The sequence below is a fragment of the Microtus pennsylvanicus genome, chromosome 1 (genome assembly GCF_037038515.1).
Source record: "Microtus pennsylvanicus isolate mMicPen1 chromosome 1, mMicPen1.hap1, whole genome shotgun sequence".
Lineage (NCBI taxonomy): Eukaryota > Metazoa > Chordata > Mammalia > Rodentia > Cricetidae > Microtus > Microtus pennsylvanicus.
The window spans coordinates 115,417,650-115,441,015 of NC_134579.1; the positions used below are offsets into that span (position 1 = coordinate 115,417,650).

General features: G+C 52.4%; 2 protein-coding genes across 9 annotated transcripts in view; one reads left to right on the plus strand and one right to left on the minus strand.

Annotated features, from left to right (window-relative positions):
- Pheta1 (PH domain containing endocytic trafficking adaptor 1) overlaps positions 1-23,366 on the minus strand; it is a 298,237-nt gene that overhangs the window by 153,389 nt on the left and 121,482 nt on the right. The gene's annotated exons all lie outside the window — the stretch shown is intronic.
- The window catches only part of Cux2 (cut like homeobox 2), a 175,583-nt gene that overhangs the window by 41,367 nt on the left and 110,850 nt on the right, over positions 1-23,366 (plus strand). The window contains exon 1 of one of the 8 annotated variants that reach the window (XM_075980125.1): positions 2,721-2,870. The exons of 6 other annotated variants lie outside the window; for them this stretch is intronic. The gene's annotated coding sequence lies outside the window, so the exon portion shown is untranslated. Of the gene's footprint in view, positions 1-2,720; positions 2,871-23,366 lie in introns of those variants that run through there. One more of the 8 variants, XM_075980097.1, reaches the window with a different exon arrangement.

The window sequence follows — 23,366 nt, forward strand, 5'->3', positions numbered from 1 at the left end:
CTCCCAATATCTTGAAGCCACAGTTGGGGATACTTTGGACCAGAGGACTCCGTACATTCTTGGTCAGATTACTGGCCCCAGATCTGGCCTGGAGAGAGCCAGAGTGGAGCCTGGGAGTGAGGGTGGCCCAGCAGCCCCCGTCAGGCTGAATTTCCTCCTGTAGGGTCTTAGATGCCTCTGGGGCCCAGTGGGAGTGTCCGGGGCATGGCTTATCCTGAGCACAGAGTTCCCTGAGTGAGTGTTAGTGCCCCTGGGCTCCCCATCAGTGGGAACAGCAGGAACAGCAGGAACGGCCCAGGGAGCAAAGCATCATTGTTCCTGGAACCTGGTTCATACCCTTGTGACTTCTAGGAGCTAAGATAGAACCTTTCAGCATGGGCAAGGTGGAGATGAACCGCGCTTCATTCTGTAGGTGCTGACCTTGGCTCTCTACCCCCACCACTGCTGTCCTGGGCAACAGGCCCAGTGGCCTCCATGCTTGAATGATGGAGGCTAGGCCCCAGGCTGCTACTATCCATGTGGTGGCTTGAGAATCTGAAAAGTAGACCCTCCTTTGTGCCTTCTCATCAGAACCCATCTTGACTTCCCTGGCTTCTTCTCCTGATATGCCCAGAGGGTACTGTGGGGTCCTCAGCTGTGTGTGCCTCCTGAGCCCCAGGGATGGCTGTGCGGTGAGATCCACATTTTTCTGGGCTGGGCCCAAGGGTCTTAGATACTCAGTCTCACCACCCGCCTCCCTTCTACCTCCTTTCCTGCCCCCCCCTCTTCCCACACTGCTCCCCAGTCCCTCCCTCCGCTTCCTCCTCAGCCTGGGGCACTAGGGAGAAAACAAAGACTCTTGGATCTCTCTTTTTGGCTTTATTTATTAAAGACAAACTAATATGGGAGACAGGCACAGGGCACCAGCAGCAGTGGGAGAGCTTAAAAATCATATTAATCATGGCAGCAGTAACGAATGCTTATGAACGTGTCTTGGATGCATGGGGGGTGCCCGATAACTGGGACACGCTGCTGTGACAGGGATAGTGGGGAAGCCCACCCAGCTCAGCGCAGGCTGGGGATACCACACTCAACCGCACCCAGGGCTGGACTGGAAGCAGCCACAGGAGCCACATGCTGCTGGTCCAGGCACAGGCTTGGGGCTGTATGATGCCCAGGAACTTCACTGGGTCCCAGGAACAGTGCAGGCTCTTTGTGATTTTGTTGGGGTTCAGGTGGGCGTGCATTGGGGTTCAAGTGGGCTTGTGTTGGGATCCAGGGGTCCAGGTGAGCATGTGTTAGGCCTGAGGGGGCTCCCTTTCTTGTGTAGTTTGTACCCAGGGTTGGGCATCTGGTGAGTTAGTTTCAGGAGCTGTTTTGTGGCATGAGCTACCGCCATGGTGGCCTGTGCACTTGACCTTTGTGCAGAGAGCTCTCACGCCACCACAGAGAGCAGGTCTGCAGGGAGAAAGCTGGGAGGAGCTGCTCTAGAGGGCCAGGCCTGTGTCCAGGGTCCTAAGCCTGGAGACAGAGTCCCCAGAGTATTGTTGGAGCCACAGAAAGATGTCCACTGGTGTTTCCATTGCCCCCCTGTTGTTCCACTAGGGTCTGACCTGGTAGCCCTTAGCAGGACAGGTAAAAGCCCAAAGCCTGTGTCACCGTCCTCCTGTTAGTGTCCTTGCTTGCTTCTATCTTTTCTGGTTCTCTCTGGCATCTGTGGGAGGAAGACCTAAGCTCTGGGCTGTTGTTGCCCCGGTTGTTGGCTCATTCATCCTTCAACTCCCGGGATCTAGTGCTTTATTGCAGGCTGCCCTCAGGGAATCCCAGGATCCGATAGACTCAGAATGAGGCAGGTAGAGGAAGCTGACTTGAGCTGGGAGCTGGGAGGCCCAAGAGCTGTGGGTAGGTGCTTGGCTAGCCTAGAAGTCCAAGGCCAGCTGCCTGGATGGGGACAGCAGCCTGTGTTCCGCGTCCCAATGAAGATGGGATCTAGGCTGTCCTGCTGGACATAGGATCTCGGGCCTCCCAGCTGGGCTACAAAGTGACATGGAGGCTTAGAGGTGACTGAGTATGTTTTGATGGGAGAAGGCAACTGGAGCAAAGGCCAGAGTCACAGCCCAGAGGGCCTGGGGCCCCCAGGGTTGGAGCAAGGCCCCAGCTAAACTAGCATTTTGTGTCCTTTTCCTAGGGGCTCATTCACGTAGCTCACTCTGCTCTCTCAGGCCCTGTGTGGTCTCCTCTCTCATCTGAGCTGTTACTGGGCTCAGATTAGGCCCTATAGGGGGTGTGAAGTGAGATGGTATGCAAGTAGGGTGCTTTGTGGGTGGGTAATGGAGCCCCACTTTTCATCCTGCCCCCCACTGTTCAGATCTCGCCACTTGAAAGCCAGTGTGTGTGGTGCTAATGTGGAGAGCAGGGCTGAGATGTGATTGTGGGGAGAGTTGGGGTATCATTGTAGATTTGAGACTTCTGATTGCCCTGACCACTTTAGTGGGGCCTGCAGGAACAATGTAGGTGACCAGCGGGTCCCAGGGCTGGAGCCTGGGACATAGTACTTTGTGTCCCTTCGATGCCTGGCCCTGCTGGTGGTCAGTGCGGGGGGGAGGTGGCATCTAGCTGTCTCAAGAGCCAAAGAGGTAACGCCACTGCCTTTAAAATTAGAAGGAAGATGTTTGTTGCGGAGCAGAACCTGCGTCAGCTCTGAGTCCTGTGGGAAGGGCCGCTAGCAGCCTTTCGCATTTATTTTTGCACATTCTTTGCATGTGCCGAGGCTGCTGACGGCCCTCGCTCAGCTCGCTCTTGGAGGGGCTCACGCTGCCCATCCCTGCTGTCACCGGCTGTCACTGGACGTGGCTGTATCGGTGGCTCTCGAGAGGACAGAGCTGCCCAGGGTGAGTGCAGGAGGATGTGGGGTGCTCAAAATTCAAGACAGTGTCCTTGTGTCTGTCCGTGTCCTGCCTACTGTGTGTGGTGGTGGTGGTGGGGTGGATGTGTGACTTCATGATTTTCTCCCTCGGGTCATGGCTCTGAGAATCACCTGCATGTGAGGTGGCGTGGGGGTCTTTGTCCCTGTGCATGTGTGTTCAGGGTTGTGGCTTTCAGGGTCTGCACCTGTCTTCAGGAGGCGGCCATGGGTGTGGCTACATGCAGGTTTACACTCTGCACCCTGTGTGGCCTTGGGGAGACCCAAGTCTGTAATCGTGGTTCCCTGTGGCTGCAGGTATGTTGTGTGTGCTTTAGGGAATGGACGTGTGTGAGCATACACTGTATGCATGTACAAGGGTGTGTATGAGTGCCTTTGAACATGTGTACACACACAGGGTGCGTGAACAGTGCACTGTGTGGGTGCACAGTGCGTGAGCGTTCTGGGTAAGTGATGGTTGGGCACACGTGAGCTGCATGTGTATGTGCACGTGGCACGCTTTTGGCTCCTGCCAGAGCGAGGATGCCATGGACCTGCCTGGCCTTGAAAGCTGGTGCAGGCCTAGGGGGACAGGCAGACTGCCCAGCCGGTCCTGGATGGAGCTGTGACTGTTCCTCCACCCGGCCCTGCTTGCTGTCTGTGGTATTGTGGGTGCTGTGGCCTGTGGCTGACAAGGGCTGCCCTGTCCCCAGCAGCATCTCCAGAGACAGATCATCAAGATGGCTCAGTCCTCTTTGGGATACAACCTCCCTATGCTTTTACCCTCCAGGGGCTCCCAGCTGGGGGAATCTTTCCCCTGCGTGGGTCTGCCCACAGTAGATCAGGTGGCTGGATGGAAAGGGGGGATGTCACAAAGCAGAAGTCAGGCACCTTGCAAGGTGCAGCGAACCCAGCCTCTGGGTGGGTGTGCCTTCCAGTGCTGTGTGGCCTTGAGCACGTCAGTTGGCCTCTCTGAGTCTCACTGCTTCGGCTGTAAAATGGAGTTGGCACAGTGCCGGGGCCGGTGGCTATTTCTCGTTTGTTTCTGAGAAGACCTTTCTTGATCAGCAGGTCTACATGGCCAGCTGATGTACCTTGTGTGTTCTAGCCATGTGTGATCCTAGCCAGGTCAGTCTATCCGTGCCTCGGTTTCCTTACCTTACTTAATTAAGTAGCATTATTAACTGTACCTATGTCTTGGTGATACTGTGAGGGTGTCTCCTCATTTTACATGAAAGGTTACAGAGCAGGCACTATTGTTGTTATTTCTGGAACAGTGGAATGCAGATTAAAACATCCCCAGCCTGAAAGCACTCCCATTGTTCACTCGGCATGGAGGCCTCTTCTCCGCAGCCCTGCCTGGGCTAGGCTATAGGCCCCGGCAGCATGGCATGGGGGTGAAGGGCGGTGTCCCCGTGGGTGAGCCGATCTGTCCTCCTCTCTCCAGCAAACTGGCACAGTGGGTACACACTTGGCTGAAACCACCCTGGGCTGCAGCCACGGGCAGGAGCAACTCACAGAAGGAACCCTGGCAGTGTTCACTCAGCCTTGGTTCAGCCACCTTCTGGCTTGCAGCAGTTGCAGCCACCCAGACTGTCGTGTGCTCCCTGCAGAGCTGACATGTGAACGGTGGTGGCAGGCCTCAGAGCAGGGGTGGTGTGGTGTTGCCCAATACAATGCTCTGCAGCTACTGTGGGGTGCTTGGGCGCACAGCGCCGTGCGTGGCCTGGGTGGGTGGCAAAGCCACAGACTCCCCACTTAATCCTGGCATCCAGGTTGCTGTTAAAGTCCTGGCTTCTCTAAGTACTGGGTGACCTTGAGCCAAGCGCTTAACCTCTCTGGCTCCCTCTCTAGCTGCTCACATTTTATTTTTTTAGTGTTTAAAAATCGGGTGTGTATATGCAGGCATGTGCACATGTCACAGAACATCTGTGGAGGTCAGAGGACAACTTTTGGGAGTCAGTTCTCTCCTGCCACCCTGTGTGAATCTTGGTGGTAGGCACCTTTGCCCACTGAGCCCTCTTGCTGGCCCTGCTTTACTTGTTTAACCTGGTGGATGACATAGTGAGATCCTACTGTGGCCAAGGGAGCTGCTGGATTCAGGCCCAGCCTGGCGGCTGATAACAAGGTTATAATAGGGATCTGTGTCCCCCCCCCCCCCACACCCTGCAGGCTGCGGTGGTACAGAAGTCACCAAACTGCAGGTATAATGGCCGGAGATAGAGATGTCATGAAAGGCCAAGACCAGGGTGTGGGTTAGAAGCCGGGGGTTGGGGGGTGTGAGGTAATACTCCTAGTAGCTGTCAGCTGCAGGACCGTCATTCATCCAGTGAGTGAGTTCTTCTGGGCTCTCCCTGATGCAAGGGGGCCTGTGTCAGCAACAGAGAGATGGTTTAGTGCGCAGAACCCCTGTGGGTTTCTCTGGAACTGGGTCACGGTGAGGGAGACCCAGAGCTGCTCTCTCCTGTCATGGTTCAAATCTATGGATCTGTGTAAGGTGCTCTTCCTTAGTAGGTACAGTGAGTGACTTGGGTGTCACACTGGAGGGACTCTCTGCCAGGATGGTGAGCGGCTCGGAACACCTGTGCGTCCTTCTCCCACAAGTCCCGCCGTGGGCTGCATGACTCCTAGCACCTAGCCCTTGTGGTTGTATCTTTAGTCTTTCATGGGCACGACGAGGTCTTGTTCCACACCTGGCACCTGGCTGCATGGTGCTCCGTCACAGGCCAGGGTCTCTGATAGGCCACAGCTCCCCGTTTGATCCCAACCCCATGGCATAAAAATGCAGTAGGTGCCGAAGCAGCTCCTGTCGATAGGTTTCGAGCCTTGGGAAAGGCTCAGTTTAGAAGCCAGCCTCCTGGGGAGGCCCAAGGGCGTCCTAAACAAAACCCCTGAGCCATCTTTCTGAACTCCATGTATAGATGGGTCCCCATCTTTCCCGGGCTGAAATCCCAGCTCTTGCTCCTCAGGCTGTGTGATGTAAGACAACTTCCTTAACCTCTCTAAGCCTCTGCTTCCTCGTCTATAACATTTACGTTTATGTCTAAGGAAGGAACCGAACGCAGGGCTGTGGACCCCAGCATGGCTGCCGTTTGGTTACCAGGTGCAAAGACAGTGCTAAACTCCATTCTGCTTCGTGGAGGAGAGAGTCCGGGGTGAGCCCCGGGAGACACGCCCAAAGTCAAAGAGTGGGACGCTCACCTGGCCTCCCAGGCGGCCCCTCCTCTAAATCTTGGGTCTCCTGCTGGGACTTGGCCCTTGGGGGACAGCAGCCCTGCAGTAGGGCGGAGACAGTGTGAGTGGGTGCCAACGCCAACGTCACCGTCACCGTGGCTTTGCTTACAGCACTCTGCGCCTCCCAGCCTGACATTTTGTGACCTTTCTCCTCCCCCAGCTTCTGCCCTTAGCTGCTCAACCCAGTGGTTCAGCATTGTCCCCAGATAGCCTCGGGGCCACACTGGGGGTTCTGGTGCAAAGAGGCATGCCCCCTTCTTTCTGTCCAGCACCTCAGAAATATTGGGGGTGATTGAAAGGAAATGTTGTTTTAGCTACAGTGAGGTGAAGTCTGAGGTCCTGAGCGATGGTGTGGCCTTGGGGGCCCCTCTCCAGTTCATTTGAGTTGATAGGCGATGGGTATTGATTTCTCTCCTGCAAGGGCTGAGGAGGTGGTGACTCAGCAGAGAGGGATGGTTTGAAATTCGGGACTAGGCTGGGGTGGGGGGGTGAGCGGGATGTTCTCCCCTCCTCAATGGTTGTCATCACAGAGGGGAAAGACTCTGGATCCAGCAGGAGCTTGCCCTTGTCTCCTCCCATCGAAGTGATGAAGTGCCATGGCTTTGCCTCCCTGTGACTCAATTTTCCCGTCTGCATGTTGGGCGAGCACTTATGCCTACTGGGTGAGCCATGCATGGGACAGAGGGATTCTGACTGCAGCCATGGCGCTGGCGGCTCACCCCAAGAGCTTTCATTCATGTGTGTGGTGCTGCGGTGGGCCTGAGGCCTCTCCCTTGCTAGACAAGAGGTCTGCCAGCAGGCTTCACCCCCCAGCCCCAGTAAAGAGTTTGAGGTGCTGCTAGACTGGTATAGTCTATGGGACACCAGAGGAGAGGGCTTGGGGGTGGGTCTCAGGCAATTCTAGAGAACTTCCTGGAGGAGGCTTTTGAATGACATCATGTGACCGAAAGGGGTTGTGTCAGACACGAATAGATAGGGATGCATACAAGTCTCAAGAGATGCAGGGGGACAACGACTGTCCACTGGGGCCAGGTCGGAGGAGAGGGATGGGACAGCGGGGTCAGGGAGAATTAAGGAAGTGACTGTAAGTTATGGAGCGTTGCTGGGTCAGCCACCCTTGTGAAATGGTCAGTGGACAAGCTACGGTGACAGCTGCACCACCACCGTCCTCCCGTGGGCACCAGCCCCATGCCCCACACAGTGCAGATGACAGCTTATCATGCCATGGGAACCATGACCCATTGATAGTGCCCAGGGTTGGACCCTGGTGAACCCCCTCTGCCCTGGCCTGCAGGCCCCTCACTGGGCCCTGGGTCTCCTCTGTGACAGACTCCTGCTCCCCAGGGCTCCCGCCTGACCGAGCGGGGCAGTTTTCATACAAGTATCACTCACGATTCTTATCTGCAGCTACATTTTGTTCTCCCCTGCGCTGGGCCTCACCTGAGCAAGGCCAGAAGCCTCCAGGGTTGCAGGGGCTGCTGCAGTCACCCATGCAGGAGTGGGTCTGCCTTGGAAGACCAGAGCACACAGGAAGGGAAGGTCAGGGCCTGGCAAGAAGTCACTTCTTAACTCTTTATGGTGAAATGGCTGCCAAAAACATTCACAGAATATCAAAAAGAACTGAGATAGGAATTCCCCAGAGTCCCTGTGTGTTTGGGTTCCACCTCATCACAGAACCAAGGGTGACTGAGAGCCACCCGGACATTCAGTCCCTGTTCAACCCCAGTGGGACTCCGTTGACTCCCATGTCCCCAGTGCGGAGTCCGTTTCTGCTCCATCTAGTTACCCCCACCCCTGATTTACGAGGTGCTGTGCGGAATCAGCTCAGGGTCCTTGCATGCTAGGGCAGGCACCCTCCCAGCAGCGCCACCTCCCAGCCCCCAGGCTTGGTTCTTTAAAACCCTGACCCTTTGGGTGTGCACCGACCTTTTTGCTCTGGAGGCCGGCTGCCTCTGTGGCTGTAGCTTGTGTATTTTGGGCATCGATGTTGGAGGAGGGAGACAGTGTCTTCCTGGCACCCTGACAGGAGGTACCACTGTCAACCCGTCCCCACCGTGACTGATACTGACTTGATGTCAACTGGTCTCTCCCCTGAAGGGTTAGTCCTCCGTGTGTGATCAGTAAGTCTCTCGGGGGAGGGGGCATTTGGAGGCTTGCTCAGAAGTTTAATGGTGACCCCACTGATTTTAGCGTCCAAGATACCCCTCGCCTCAGTGACTGTGGTGTGCCACATGGCAATTTTCTGATTCCCATATCCCTTTATATTGATGAGTTGATGATCTTTCTCTCCCCTTCCGGGTGTTTGTTGAATACAGATGCTGAACGTTAGAACCAGGCTCCCCATGCTTGTATGACAGGCACATCGCTGAGCCAGCCCCCTCTTTCTTCCGTCCCGTCTCTGTGCCTCCTTCTAAAATTTGAGACAAGGTCTCAGTGTCGCCCAGGCTGGCATCAGACTCCCTGTGTGTCTGTCCTAGGTGGCTGTGAGCCCAGACCCTGAAGTAACAGGTGTGAGACTATGCCCAGCTTTTCCTCTCGTTCTTTTTCCCTCCACAGAAGCCAGCCTGTTCATCCCACGGGAGCTCCCTCCATTGGAGGTGACTGAGCAGGCTCCCCCTGGGGTCTCCTGTGAGCTCCTGTTCTCACATCTGGGCAAGTGCTCAGTTGGTTCAATACTTTGGCAAGATCTCCTGGCAGTGGCCACTTGGTGTGGCATCGGTAGGTGCCCCAGGTCTAGCATTGAGAGCTCGTAGTTGTCACCGTGAGCTGTTCACTGTTGAAGTCCCTGTCCTGTGCCTTTAGTCCTCATCAGCAGCCTCTGCTGGGTCTGCAAACTCATTCACCATCGCCACCTCTTGCTCTTAGCTCTGGGACATTTCTCTATGGAGATAGTGACCCTCAGTGCCTATCAGCTCCAGCAGAAACAGGGGAGGAGTGTTCAGAAGGAGGGGCAGGCACTCGTCTCCTCCCCGTCACCCACCATTGAGTGTCCTGCTTTGCTGACCTTCTGCAAAGATGTCCAAGGAAATGTTTAAAAACGTTGCCAGCAGCCCTGGAGTGGGAATGTGTGGGGCTGGCCACTTCCACTGTCACTGTCTGCACCCATGCTCTGGTTGTCACACCCTCTCTGGCACTTGGGGTCCTTACTTCTTGGCTCTGGACACTCTGGGCTTACAAGTGGCCTTGGGACCTTCCTTGCTTTCTGGAAGGACACACTGTTCCAGGCTCCATGGGTTCATTCCTGCAGCAGTTCGGGGCTACAGTCACAGTGGCCCTCAAGGGACAGAGTCGGGGTGCGGCAAGTGGGAGATTGACACTTGGGTCCTGTCTTCCTCACTCTGGCTGAGGGTGTGTCCCACCAGTCCAGTTCTTCACCTCCATTCCCCTCCTCTGTCATCTTCCCCAGGACATGCAGGGCCATCTCCCTACCTCCCACTTCTGACTTGGGCCTGGCCTTATCCCCAGAGAAGATCTGAGAGCTCAAGGCATCACGTGAGTCAGGCCCTCACGTGTGGTCCCTTGGTCATGTGTGACTCTTACTGTGGGTCCCTTTCTGGTACTGTTCAGCCCAAGGGGCTGCTCACTGTTTCTGCCTTTCTGTATCTAAGGGGCCTCTTCTCCCCTGGCCAAACTCAGACCAGAAAAAATGACATGTAATATCCCTTCACCAAAGCGACTTAAAAATTAATACGGGCCTCCGTGTGCCACCCCGCCTCCACACGAGCAGCTCGTGCTCTCTGTTTGAGATTAAAACTCACATTTCATTTTTATATGCTATGCTTAATCCAATAATGATTTTGCGTTGCAAACGGCAATAATATCTCTCAGCATAGTTAATCAGACTAGACTTAATGCTGTCACTATTTATTAACCTTTGTTGAAAAGCAAGAAGTTTCTCTCTGATCTGCGATTGTTGGTCTTGTCAGGATCTATCAAGTGAGAAAACAGTTTTGGCATTCATTAAAACGGCGCAAATCCCGAAATGACAATCGGGGCTGGGTGGGATCTAGTGCGTGAAATCCGCACCGTGTTTATCAGGTTAGCTGAGGAGCGTGGTGGGGAGGCATGCAGGATGGTGGGGACCCAGCCCTAGATTCCTCCTGACTAAAATCCTTTTCCCAGGAGTTGAGGGAGGGAGGGCGGAGGATGGAGACTGAGCCACCGATGTCAGCTGTCCTGCCATTCCTTAAGACGCTAAGCTGTGTGTGTGTCTCATCTCCACGGCCTGCGTGGGTCTGGGGAGATGGCGCAGCGGGGAAAGCGTCTCTCTTCAGAGATGGAGACCTGAACATGGGCCCTTGAACCCATATAAGAGGGTGTGTGTGTGTGTGTGTGTGTGTGTGTGTGTGTGTGTGTGTGACCAGCCTGACCTGCTTGGTGAGTTCCAAGTGCATGAGAGACCTTCTCTCAAAAAACAAGGTCGTTGGCACCTGGGGCTTAGTGCAGGGGTGGAGGGGTCCCAGTGTTCTCACCTGGGACCTGTGTAAGGAGGGAGGGACCTTGTGGGAAATCCCCCAGCACCTGGGAGTTGAGCAGGCCCGAGTGTCTTGAAACTGCCTCTCTGGAAAGTCCCCAGGTGAGGCTGATGCGTGGGTCTGTACTGGTTTGGAGTTTTGTGAACCTTGCTGAGATGTCTCTGCTGGGCCATCCACTGACCCTGGTTGGCAGCTGGATTAGGATGGTTTGTCCTGGGACCTTGCTGGCTCCGGGCACCTCACTTACTTCCTGCTGGCTCTTTTCTGAAGCCACCTAGCCCCCCTGCACTTCAGCATTGTTCATGCCCTTGCTGACCAGCACCGGGATAGCCTCCCAATTGCAAGTCCACATCAGCAGGGCACAGTGAGGCCGAGAGGTACCTAATAGGTTCCAGGGCCGTGAGGACGCTGGTGGATGCCATGTCAGGCAGAAGACTTCGCCCATTCACCTGGCTGAGTCCTGAAGGGGCAACCCGGTGCCCATACCTGTTCCCCTGATAGGAAACTGACTTTGAGAAAAAGGGAGCCTTCCACCTTCTGCAGCCTCCAAAGGAAGGTGGGCTTTCAGGGCTCCCCTTTAGTCCACTTCTGAGAGCTCCTGCCTCTGGCGTCCCTCTCCAGGCTTCGCTTTTCAAAGATGGCTTAAGAAGAACCTAACTGGAGGCCGGAGATGTGGCTCAGTTGATGGATGGCTTGTCTAACATGTGCGAGGCCCCAGCCCAACACAGCCATGGTAGTACACACTTGTAATCTCAGCACGGTGTCACTCTTCAAGTTCAGAGTCATCCCTGACTACACAGTGCACTTGAGGTCAGCCTGAGCTACCTGAGACCCTGTCTCAAAACCAAAAGCCTGGGAGGGACAGTTCACCTGCAAGGTAAAGGCAGCAGGCATTCTGGAGTTGCCTGGGGCATCCAAGGTTGGTGACTGACGTGTGGACCTCTCCCAGGAACGAAGAAGCCTCTGCCCCTGTGAGAGGAGGCCGAGCGCGGATGTGGTTCATTATCTGGAAGAATGAGGGGAGGAAGGGAATGTTATAATTCAGAGCTCTCCCTTGCTTCAGATTGTGAAGGAGCTCAGCCTGGTGCAGAGGATGGGAGCTTCTGGAATTAAGGAAGCTGCCTCTGACTGCGCCAAGATCAATGCCGGCTGCAGCACAAAAACTACCTTTTATTTCTGCCTTGCAAAATCAAGGCCTGCACGCACTCTGGGAGGCAGCATGCTGGGATAGCAGGGCTCTGGGATCTGCCTGTACCGGGAGAGGAACCGCTTCTCCCCTGTGGAGGTGGGACCTCAGAACTGCAGAGACCTAAAGGGCCCCAGGATGCTCCCAGCAGCACTTACAGTCTGTGCTCTCTTCTGGGCCCTGAGAAACATCTTGCCACCTCTGAAGGCTAAAAGAAGCCATGCTGAGGAAGTCCGTGGGTTTCAGCTGCACAGGGTCTCTTGTGTCTTCTGTCTGTTCCATACAGTATTTCAAAGGTTTATTTTAGTTTTTAAAAATGAGGTGTATGTGTGCACATGTGTGCGTACACATGCACACATACGTGTATGTGAGTGCAAGTTTTCATGGGGCGCAGAAGAGCATCCGATCTCCTGGATCTAGTTCCAGGTGGTTGTGAACCACCCAATGTGGGTGCGGGGAACTGAACTCAGGAACTCTGTGAGAGCACGAGGTGTTCTAAACCACTGAGCTATCTCTTCTGCCTCTACTTTAATATTTATTATATTTTATTTGTGTGTATGCATGTATGCGTATGAGCATGTATGTGCACCTGTGTGTGCTTGCATGTGTACACATGTATCGAGGCCAGAAGACAGCATACGGGAGTCAGTTCTCTCTCTCTGTCAGATGGGTCTCGGGATTTAACCTCAGGTCAGCGTGCTTGGCTGCAAGTGTCTTTACCCCATCCGTCTTGCCAGGTGGCCCTAAGGCCACTTGGTTCTAAGATGTAGCATGGCCCCATGTCCGTAGGCACTGAGGTGTTGGGTAGCATCAATTGTTCACCTGGCTGAGCTCAGCAAGTCTGCAGTCCCTGCCACAGTGCTTGGCACTTTGGGTCATTTCTCAAGGAGGTCATGTGTGAGGCACATTTGGAAGGATGGAGCTTGCCAGGGATGGAGGGAAAGGAAATCCTCATAGGTAAGAGGAACAGTATCAACCAAGGGCCTGGGGCATAAAGGAGCTGGTTTGGAACTTGATGGAAGCCTGTGGGCAGGATGGTGGAGGGGGCGGGCAGTGAGGGCGGGTGAAGAGTGCCGAGTTCTAGGTGGGAATTGGGGAGGAACTTGGGGTTCTGAACACCCGACTTGGGCTCTGCCCAGCACGTGGTGGGAATGTCTAATCAGGGCTCGGACACTGGGGCTGTTGGATTGTCACACCCATTGTTTGTTTTCATAAACTGTGACCTTTGACACCCCCATTCCCTTGTATTTAAACCCTTTCCCTTTTCTGTTTGAGTCTGTCACGTGCCTCAAGTTCTCTGCGTCTATGGTGTGAGGGAAGGTTTGAGGGTCCTTGTCATGTCTTAGGTGGATTTCCAGCTTAACGATCGTTTTTAATTTTTTAAATGTGTTTTGCCTGCATGTGTGCCCGTGCCCCACTTTTGTGCCTAGAGCCTGTAGAGGCTGGAAGGGGGCATTGGATCTCTTGGCACCAGAGTTGCAGTTGGTTGTGAGCTGCCTTGTGGGTGCTGGGATGGAGCCCAGACCCTTTGCAAGAGTCGTCAGTGCTCTTAAGCCATCTCTGTGCCGCCCCTGGACATCGACTTCAACACTGTGTGCCTTGGCTTCTCTCTTCCAAGGTGAAGTAAGCCTCTGCGTATGGGTTGTTGCTTCCTACGGAGACGCCTGTCCACCCTCCCGGCAGGCACCAGGTAGCACTGTCCACCCTCCCGGCAGGCACCAGGTAGCACCCTGGAGCTTTACGGAGGGTCGGGCTTGAGTTAATGTCTTCAGCTTTGCTCTCCCATTTCAAGACTTCTCTCAATAGTCTGCGTCCTTTGCATTTTCATATGAATTCAGAAATTGGCTTTTTTGCTTCTTCTACCAACCAACCAGAGCGGGCCCGAGGGGGCTGACAGGCCTGACAGTGTGGACTCACGACTCTGGAGAAAGCAGAAGTGAAGGAGAGGCCCACCCACGTAGTTGTCCATCCGTGAATGTGGACGCGTGGCACTCCCTCTTCCTCCTGTCTCATCCCAGCTCCTCTCTTAGTTCACTGGAGTGCCCGCGTAGATCCTTCCTCTGCTCCACCCTCCGCCCCCCCCTTCCTGGCACTAATTCTTCACGTCGTGACGTTTTACATCTGTCGCCTCCAGAAAACCATAAGCTCCTGAAGGACAGAGAGACCAGCTCTCTCTGGTTCATGGACTTGAACCCTGGGAGTTTCCCATGACTGTTCATGAAGGAGTGAGTGAGTGAATGAATGAAGGATAAAGTCCCTTCTCGTCCTCTGCCGTGCACCTGTGCCTTCCTGGCTATGTCATCCCCAGTTCCATCTACTCCTTAGTGTCTGTCTGCAAATGAGTAACAGAGTCCTCGCCAACCCATTTGGCCTTGTGCTTCATGCTCAGCTCCGGCTGCCGTGTGTTGCACCTTGAGAGTCCGTGATCAAATGCCAGGCAGGTGTGTAATTGTAGTTTTTACATTTATGGATTTATTGTACGTATGTGTGCATATGTGCGTGTGTGACTGTATCTGTGTTTGCCTGTATACAGAAGTCAGAAGACAGCTTGCAGGAGTTGGTTCTCTTCATCCACCATGGGGTTCTAACTTGGGCTGTCAGGCGTGGCAGCAAGCACCTTTATGCGAAGAGTCATCTTGCTGGTCTCATTGTAGGCGGTGGTGATAATACAGACCTTTAATTTCTTTGGTTAAAAAAAAAGTACCATTTTCCAGTGTCACTTAGAGCACTGGGAAAACCAGCCGTGGGTCTTGATCAAATTAGGTTCCACTGGTGAGTGGGAAGGGCTGAGTCTACAAGATGTCGGCAGGTAGGGAAGACAAGCGATGCACCCACCCCCGCCCCGTCCTGAAGAACCACAACGTAGGGCATCGTGTTGGTGACTAATTGGTTTGTGGACATGACTGGGCTAGATAGATTTCATTGTGCTTTTGATCCTGAGTCGATATGGAGGCCGGGTGTTAATGAAGTCCCCTGGGCTAGGACTGTAAGGAAGACTGTAGGAAGAACTTTCTGAGAAGACTGGAGGTGGTCAGGCTGCCAGCATGGGCTGCAGAATGTGAGGATTCAGATAGAGGCAGTGGGATTGGGAAGGTGGGGTGCTGCATGGGAACCCTGGAGGGGATACTAGGGGACCCTCTGAGCTGATTCCCTAAGTTAACTAAGACCGAGGAGAAACTTGCATGGGGCTCCCTAGGAGCCGTGGGAGGAAGATGTCACGCAGTAACATTCACCCTGTCGGAGTTGGTATTTCCTCTTCTGCTCAATCCCATGTCAGTTGCCGAACAGCCTGGAAAAGCAGAGGCAGCAATGACCATTGTTCTCCCCAAATCACAGAGCGGCAAATCGAGACTGCTGCCCAGCCTGCTGCTTCAGCTGTAACCAGGAAACTTCTCTGATACCAGCCCTACTGTCTTTGGTGATTTATTTAATTGGCTCTTATTTGTGATTCTAGAACCAAAATGATACCTCTCTTCATGAGGGGCTGGAGAGGTGACTCAGAGGTTAAGAGCATTCTCTGTTTTTCTAGGTTCAATTCCCGGTACCCACATGACAGCTCACAACTGTCTGTAACTATAGCTCCAGGGGATCTGACACCTTCACACAGACATACATGCAGGCAAAACACTAATGCACATAAAATAAAAATGAATTAATCATTTAAAAATATTTAAATGGAGAAAAAAATGACACCTGAATCCACAGAGAACAGTGTTGCCTCAGGCCCAGGGCATAGCAGGACACCTGGTTATTGTAGAACTGGCCAGTTGTCATGAGACACTGAAAAGGAAGCCGTGGGGCCGCAGTGGGTTGGCCCGTATCAGGCCACACTGGGTGATGCTTGTGAGTCACAGCAGACAAGCTTCCTTCTCAGGCTGACTCAGGTGACTGGACTAGCTCCCGGTGATTGCTGGAAGCTCCTGTTTTCGGGATCACTGGCCCGTGTGGTGTCTGCTAGTGTGTTTATTTGATTCTGTGGTACATAGCATGAGGGACTCCATCTTGCTGCTTTGGTCCAGCCTGCTGGGTTCTCAAGTAGAAGGTTAGTCCCAACCCGTGGTCTCCCAACAACATTGCTTGAGGAAGTAAAACTCTCTGTTGTGTTTGTTTGCTTAGCCCCTGGACTCTGCAGAGGGGCCTGGTAGGTGGGTATTCAGATATCTGGAGGGCGAACAAATACATTTGAGGAACTGAGGTCAAAGGTTAAGAAGGGCTTCAGCTGGTAGCGACTGTCCAATCAGGAGAGGCCGGGGGAGCCGGCACACCCATGTGACCCTGACACTCTGTAGTCTGAGGCAGGGGCATCACAGGTGGAAATACACTTGTGTAGTTTCTGCGTCAACTCACGTTTACCAGGTAGGGTAGGCTGGACCATGATGCTTCCAGAAGCCCTCATTTCCTGGAGCTCTCAAACGGCTCTCAGCAGAGATGGGGACACTGGATGCCGGGTGTGGTCTAGGGGAACATAGCGGAGAGTGCTGGGTCAAGCCACCTGTCTTGGGCTTCTACTGCTGCAATAAAACAACATGGTCAAAAAGCAAATTGGGAGGAAAGGGTTTATCTGGCTTACTTAGGGCAGGAACCTGTAGGCAGGAGCTGATGCAGAGACCGTGAAGGGGGCTGCTTACTAGCTTGCTTACCCTGACTTTGCTCAGTCTGCTTTCTTAAAGAACCCAGGACCAACAGCCCAGGGATGGTACCACCCATCATGGGCTGGGCCCTCCCCCATTGGTCACTAATTGAGAAAATGCCTTACAATTGATCTCATGGAGACGTCTCCTTAGCTGAGGCTCGTTCCCCTCTGATGACTCTAGTTGGTGTCAGATTGACTCAGAACCAGCACCAGTCATTCCATACGGGCCGTATCGTGCCATGGTGAGGAAAGAGCCTATACGTGCTTTGGTGAGCTCATGCCACACAGCGTATCCCTCATTCGTGGGTCACTCACCACAGTCACTTAGAGGCCCACAGTGACGGAGCAGCTGCTGCCAGCTCTGATACAGCGGTCACCATGCTAGAATTCTGGAGACTTCTACGGTCTCGTGCCAACCATAAGACTCTTCGTTCGTGCTTCACATCTGTGTTCCTACTCCCGTGGCGTCTCTCGTCCCCAAGGAGGCAGTGGAGGCAGAGACCTGAAGCTCTGTAGAGATATTCACGTCTGCCATGTGCACTGGTAAAAGAATATGTCATCTGATTCCACAGCAACCCTGAGAAGAATACCGGTAAACATAGCTGACGCCGTGCCACGTGCTCTGTGCCGTTTGCCGGAACAGCTTGCTTAGCCCCATCCAATCACCCCATCCAAGGTGCTGGAATAATTCCCATTTTACAGATAAGAAAATAGAGGCTCAGAAAGGTAAAGTTACTTGCCCAAAGTCACACAGCTAGGAAGTGGTAGACACAGTGCTTGAACCTGAGCCATTTGGCTACAGAATCTATAAGGTATTAACCCATTTGCCCCAGTTAAGCCCCAGCTGTCGCTTGTCATCTTGCCCGTAGTCTCCAGTAGAAGTCCCTATTTCATTTGGGCAGTGGGGGTTATCAGCCATCCCTCCTGGGTATCTCTTGGGTGGGCTCCTCACAATCCTTAGCTCTGAGTTCCTGAAGTGAGCCCTGTACCATGCCTGCTTGGTAAGGCCAAGACTTTCTTTTGGTGTTTCTAGTCAGGGTTTCTCTGTGTAGCCCTGAAACTTGCTGTGTAGACCAGGCTGGCCTCGACTCACAGAGACTCACCTGCCTTGCCTCCTGAGTGCTGAGATTAAAGACGTGCGCCACCGCTGCCCAACTGAGCCAAGATTTTTCGAATCCATCACTCAACCCAGACATTAGTAAGGATTAAATGACAGAGTTGGAGAGGTGACTTAGCAGTTAAGAGCCTGGGCTGTGCTTGCACAGGACCGGAGTTCGGTTCCCAGCCCCTTAGGTGCTAACAACCACTCATGACTCCTGTTCCAGGGGATCCAATACTTCCAGCCTCTGTGGGCACCTACGCTCACATGCCTAAGACCTTACACACTTGGGTTATGCACATATTAAATATACATATCTTAGAGAGTTACATGATACAAAAACGTCAGAGTTTAGTAACTTGCTTTATCCAAAGGGACACAGTTGAGGGGAGCAGCAGCTGTCCAAAAACCTCGGGTAGTATTAACCCCATATGGGCTGTTTTTTTTTCCCAGGTATACAAACCAAGAATGAATTTAATTTTTATAATTCAGGCATGACAGGGGATAAACTAACAATAAAGTAAGATTTTTGTGACAACATCCCCTGAAACCAGGAAAGCAGGCTGGGGAGTGGCCAGCCAGTAAAGCGTGAGGGACCTGCATTTGAGCTCAGCATCCACATAAAAAGCAGATACAGGGTTGTGGGCCTAAAATCCCAATGCTGAGGGCGGGCAGGCAGGCAGAGAGACAGGAAGGTCTGTGGGGCTTACTGAGCAGGCTAAAGCTGAATTGGCAGGCTACAGGTTCCACAAGAGACTCCGTCTCAAAAATGGTGTGGAGAGCGCTGGAGGAAAGTGCACACCTCCTGCTGTCAGTGCACACACATGTCCATGTGCATATATATATATATATCCTGCTGTCAGTGCACACACATGTCCATGTGCATATATATACATATCCTGCTGTCAGTGCACACACATGGCCATGTGCATATATATACATATCCTGCCGTCAGTGCACACACATGTCCATGTGCATATATATACATATCCTGCCGTCAGTGCACACACATGTCCATGTGCATATATATATATATCCTGCTGTCAGTGCACACACATGTCCATGTGCATATATATACATATCCTGCTGTCAGTGCACACACATGTCCATGTGCATATATATATATCCTGCTGTCAGTGCACACACATGTCCATGTGCATATATATATATATCCTGCTGTCAGTGCACACACATGTCCATGTGCATATATATACATATCCTGCTGTCAGTGCACACACATGGCCATGTGCATATATATACATATCCTGCTGTCAGTGCACACACATGTCCATGTGCATATATATATATATATATATATATATCCTGCTGTCAGTGCACACACATGTCCATGTGCATATATATATATCCTGCTGTCAGTGCACACACATGTCCATGTGCATATATATACATATCCTGCTGTCAGTGCACACACATGTCCATGTGCATATATATACATATCCTGCTGTCAGTGCACACACATGGCCATGTGCATATATATACATATCCTGCCGTCAGTGCACACACATGTCCATGTGCATATATATATATATATATCCTGCCGTCAGTGCACACACATGTCCATGTGCATATATATATATATATATATATCCTGCCGTCAGTGCACACACATGTCCATGTGCATATATATACATATCCTGCTGTCAGTGCACACACATGTCCATGTGCATATATATATACATATCCTGCTGTCAGTGCACACACATGTCCATGTGCATATATATATATATATATATATATATATATATATCCTGCCGTCAGTGCACACACATGTCCATGTGCATATATATATATCCTGCCGTCAGTGCACACACATGTCCATGTGCATATATATACATATCCTGCCGTCAGTGCACACACATGTCCATGTGCATATATATACATATCCTGCTGTCAGTGCACACACATGTCCATGTGCATATATATACATATCCTGCCGTCAGTGCACACACATGTCCATGTGCATATATATACATATCCTGCTGTCAGTGCACACACATGTCCATGTGCATATATATACATATCCTGCCGTCAGTGCACACACATGTCCATGTGCATATATATACATATCCTGCTGTCAGTGCACATGCATGTCCACGTGCATACATATATCCTGAGGTCTGTGCACACACATGTCCGCGTGCATACATACATCCTGAGGTCTGTGCGCACACATGTCCATGTGCATGCATATATCCTGAGCTCAGTGCACACACATGTCCACATGCATACATATATCCTGAGATCAGTGCACACACATGTCCACATGCATACATATATCCTGAGATCAGTGCACACACATGTCCACGTGCATACATATATCCTGAGATCAGTGCACACACATGTCCACGTGCATACATATATCCTGAGGTCAGTGCACACACATGTCCACGTGCTTGTGTGCAGAGTTTTGTGACTGCTTCCCTGTCACTCAAAATACCTCATTGTGTTCTCAAGATACTGCGAGGTGGCTTGGTGCCTGTGTAGCAAGGGGAGTAAGCAGGGTGACGCATTGCTGGGTTAGGGTGTAAGGGTTCCGTGATGCAACACTGCCGTTCTAGCAACAGTCAGTCTGAAAGCTGAGCCGGTTACCAGGCACATGGCGGGTGGGAGGTCACACGTATAGTATAGGTATATGACAAAAGAAGTTCTGATACCACTTCCTGGCTGGGACAGAGCATGAGAGTGTGACTTTTCATGCGATACTAGAGTAATACATAATTCAAAACTCATGGACTGTTTATTTCTGGAATTTTACCTTTATTTTTGAACAGCAGTGATCTCAGTTAGATGAAACCATGGAAAACTAACTCACAGATCCTGTAGATATTTTTTCCATCGCGGGCCATATGGTCTCTGTCACGGCTACTCAACTCTGCCACAGCAAAGGCAGTGTGTGCAGGAAAGAACATGGCTGATTTCCAGTCAAACTTTATTCACATTATCGGATGAGCTGGATTTGGCTCACAAGCCAGAGTTTCCCAACTTTTGTCTAGAATGTCCCTTACCTGTCCAGAGATTTTTTTTTCCAAGACGAGGTTTTTCTAACTATCCTAGCTGTCCCGGAACTCGCTTTGTAGACCAGGCCGGCCTCTTAGATCCACCTGCTCTTTGAAATGCTTGCTTGCTCCAGGTTCTGACTCTGGCCAGAGCCCTCTCCACTGATCCGTCAGGCTGAGTTCCATTCCTGCGGAACCAGATCTTTCCTAGAGTCCCATCCAGTCCCCCACAGCAACATGGGCCTGTATCCTCAGAGGTTTGGATTTCACAGATAAGAGCTCTGCCATCTAAATAGAACTGTAGGAGAAGAAGATTCCAGGCCTGTCCACTTGGGGCTGCTGAGACGTCTTTGCCAGGAGCTCCCGAAAGCCTGATGCTTCTCATCCCTGAGATGTGCTCAGTGATGCATGCCATCCTAGCACAGGGGAGGCAGAGACAGGAGGACCCCTGAGTCTTGCTGCAGCCAGTCTGGCTTCAGTAAGAGACCCTGACTCAAAAAATAGGATGGAGAGTGATTGAGCAAGACACCTCAGGTCTATCAACCTTTGGTTTACATGCACACATATGACACGCTCGCTTTTTACATGGGCCCTAGGGATCCCAACCCAGGTCCTTATGCATTCACAGCAAGCACTTCACCGACTGAGCCTCTCCCCAGCCGCAAGAGTCGTTCTCTTTATTTTATATTAACGATAGGGGTGAGAAGCATCAGGCTTTCGGAACTCCTGGCAAAGACGTCTCAGCACAACCCCAAGTGGACACACACACAAAGCAACTGTTTGAGGTCATCTGCCACTGTCTGCCTTCTCTCCCTCCCCCCTCCCAGGTCCAGCAGGACACACACCCCTCACGGAGGAGGAATAGTTTTTACAAGTAGCTTCTTGGAACAGGGATGGGCTAAGCGGTTGTAATTTCTCGCGAGGCTGTTTTTATAGAGGAAAATCGAGTCAACGCTCTGGAGTATACTCGGCTCTTTCCTGAGATGGGAGAATTAATCAAGCTGCAGAGCTTGCTGTCTTAAGACGCCGGGCGGGAGCCGGGCGGGAGGGCCCGTTTCATCAGCAGATTGGCGCTGGGAGGCGCGGATGAAAGGAATGCCGGCCCTCTCCCGGTGCCTTAAATATTGGCAGGCGGTGGGGTCAAGATGTTTCCTTTTCTTTTGTTGTTTGGGAAAGCCATACAGATAATTAATGCCGCTGAAAGGAGCCTGGTCCTCTGGCGTCTGCCAGGCTGGGCTCCCCCCACCCCGCAGTCTGGGATCTTCTGGGGAGGAAAAGAAAGTGAAGCCCCCCGGGGGACGCTGACAATTTACACAAGCAATAAATATCGTCCAGAGAGCAGACAGGACTAGCTAGGGCCTCCCAGCTACAGACATTTGAGAGGGAGACTCAAGTCACTGTGTATTCCGGTGAACTTGACGCTTTAACGCCATCCGGTCCTGCATTGTGCAGCCCTGAGGTGTGGCTGTCACAGTGATGATTCGGAAAGGGAGGTAGTTGCAAAAGCCCAGAGAGGGCACACAATGGGTTTGATGCTCAAAGGTCTTTGTTGTGCTGCATATATGGCTAGCAGGAAAATCTACCATCACATCGGAGGCAGCTGTGGGATCATGTGGTCCTGGCCAAGTCTAGCGGGTCCCCAGGATCTCTGTGTGTGCCTAATCGTGCCGGAACCAGGGCACCACAAGTAGCTGACTTGGCAGAGTCCTGGTTTCATGCAGTTTCTGTATTTCACTCCCTCACACTTTACTAATGCGAAAAGGACTCTCGCTGGTCCCGCTGGACAGATAAGGAAACTGAGGGTGAGATCATATGGCTAGCCAGAGTGAGAACCAGGATTGCAGCCTGTGTAGTCGGCTCCAAACCTGATGCGGAGGTGGGGACGGGGAGGATACATCCGTGCACTCTAGTTAGCCAGCTTATATGGCATAAATTAACCATTTCAAAGCAGATAGCCCAGAGGCTGTTGGTACACTCAGTGTCATGTGATGGTCACTCCGGGCTCACTCTGAAATATACTCCTCTCCTGACTGTTAAACCAGCCATCCTCAAGGGGAAGCTCACACGCGATATCAGTCCCTCTCCAGCATGTTCTGCTGTCCCTGAGGACTGCCTCCTGACGACATCTCCTGGTGGGGGACCTCTGTAGCATCTGATCTCTTGCACCAGTCTCTTTCCCTTCGGCTTGTGCTTTCAGGGCTTCTTAGTGCTGTGACAGCTTCAGTACCCCATGCCTTTTCATGATTGATTAATATTCCACGGCATCCCACGGCAGTCCACGGGTGGATCTCGTTTTCTCCCTCTGCCACGGCTGGCGTTTGAGCTGTGTCCTTTGGAAAGGCTGTTATAATTAGTGATGTGGGGACATAGAAACGCTTTTGCTTTGGATTCTTTGGGGGTGTGGAATTGCCTACTGGTGTGGCCACATTGTGCTTTCCTTTTTGGGGAAAGTCCCCCCGACTGTTCATGGCTGGTAATCTTTGAGTGTGGCTAGACCTCTCAGGGTGCCCCAGGTTGAGCTTGTTGGATCTTTTTGCAAGGCAGCCATTTAGCTGTGTCTTTGCACAGCAGACTTTTTTACTTGAGTACCAGGACAATTCATCCATGTAACAGATTTGGGGTACCACCATCGTGCCAGATGTTGCACCAGGTGCATTGAGGAGCATCTGGGTGACTCTTGTGTCAGGCCTGACTGGGTGACGCACAGAGTTCTCAACCACACTGACCTCAGCTGAGGTCGCTGATGGTAGACTCCGCCTCCTGAGGGCTTGCGGTCAAGGCTGGGGCCTCTGGCATTCTGAATGCGCCCACGTTTTCAAGCCTGGGCCAGCCCTCTGCCTG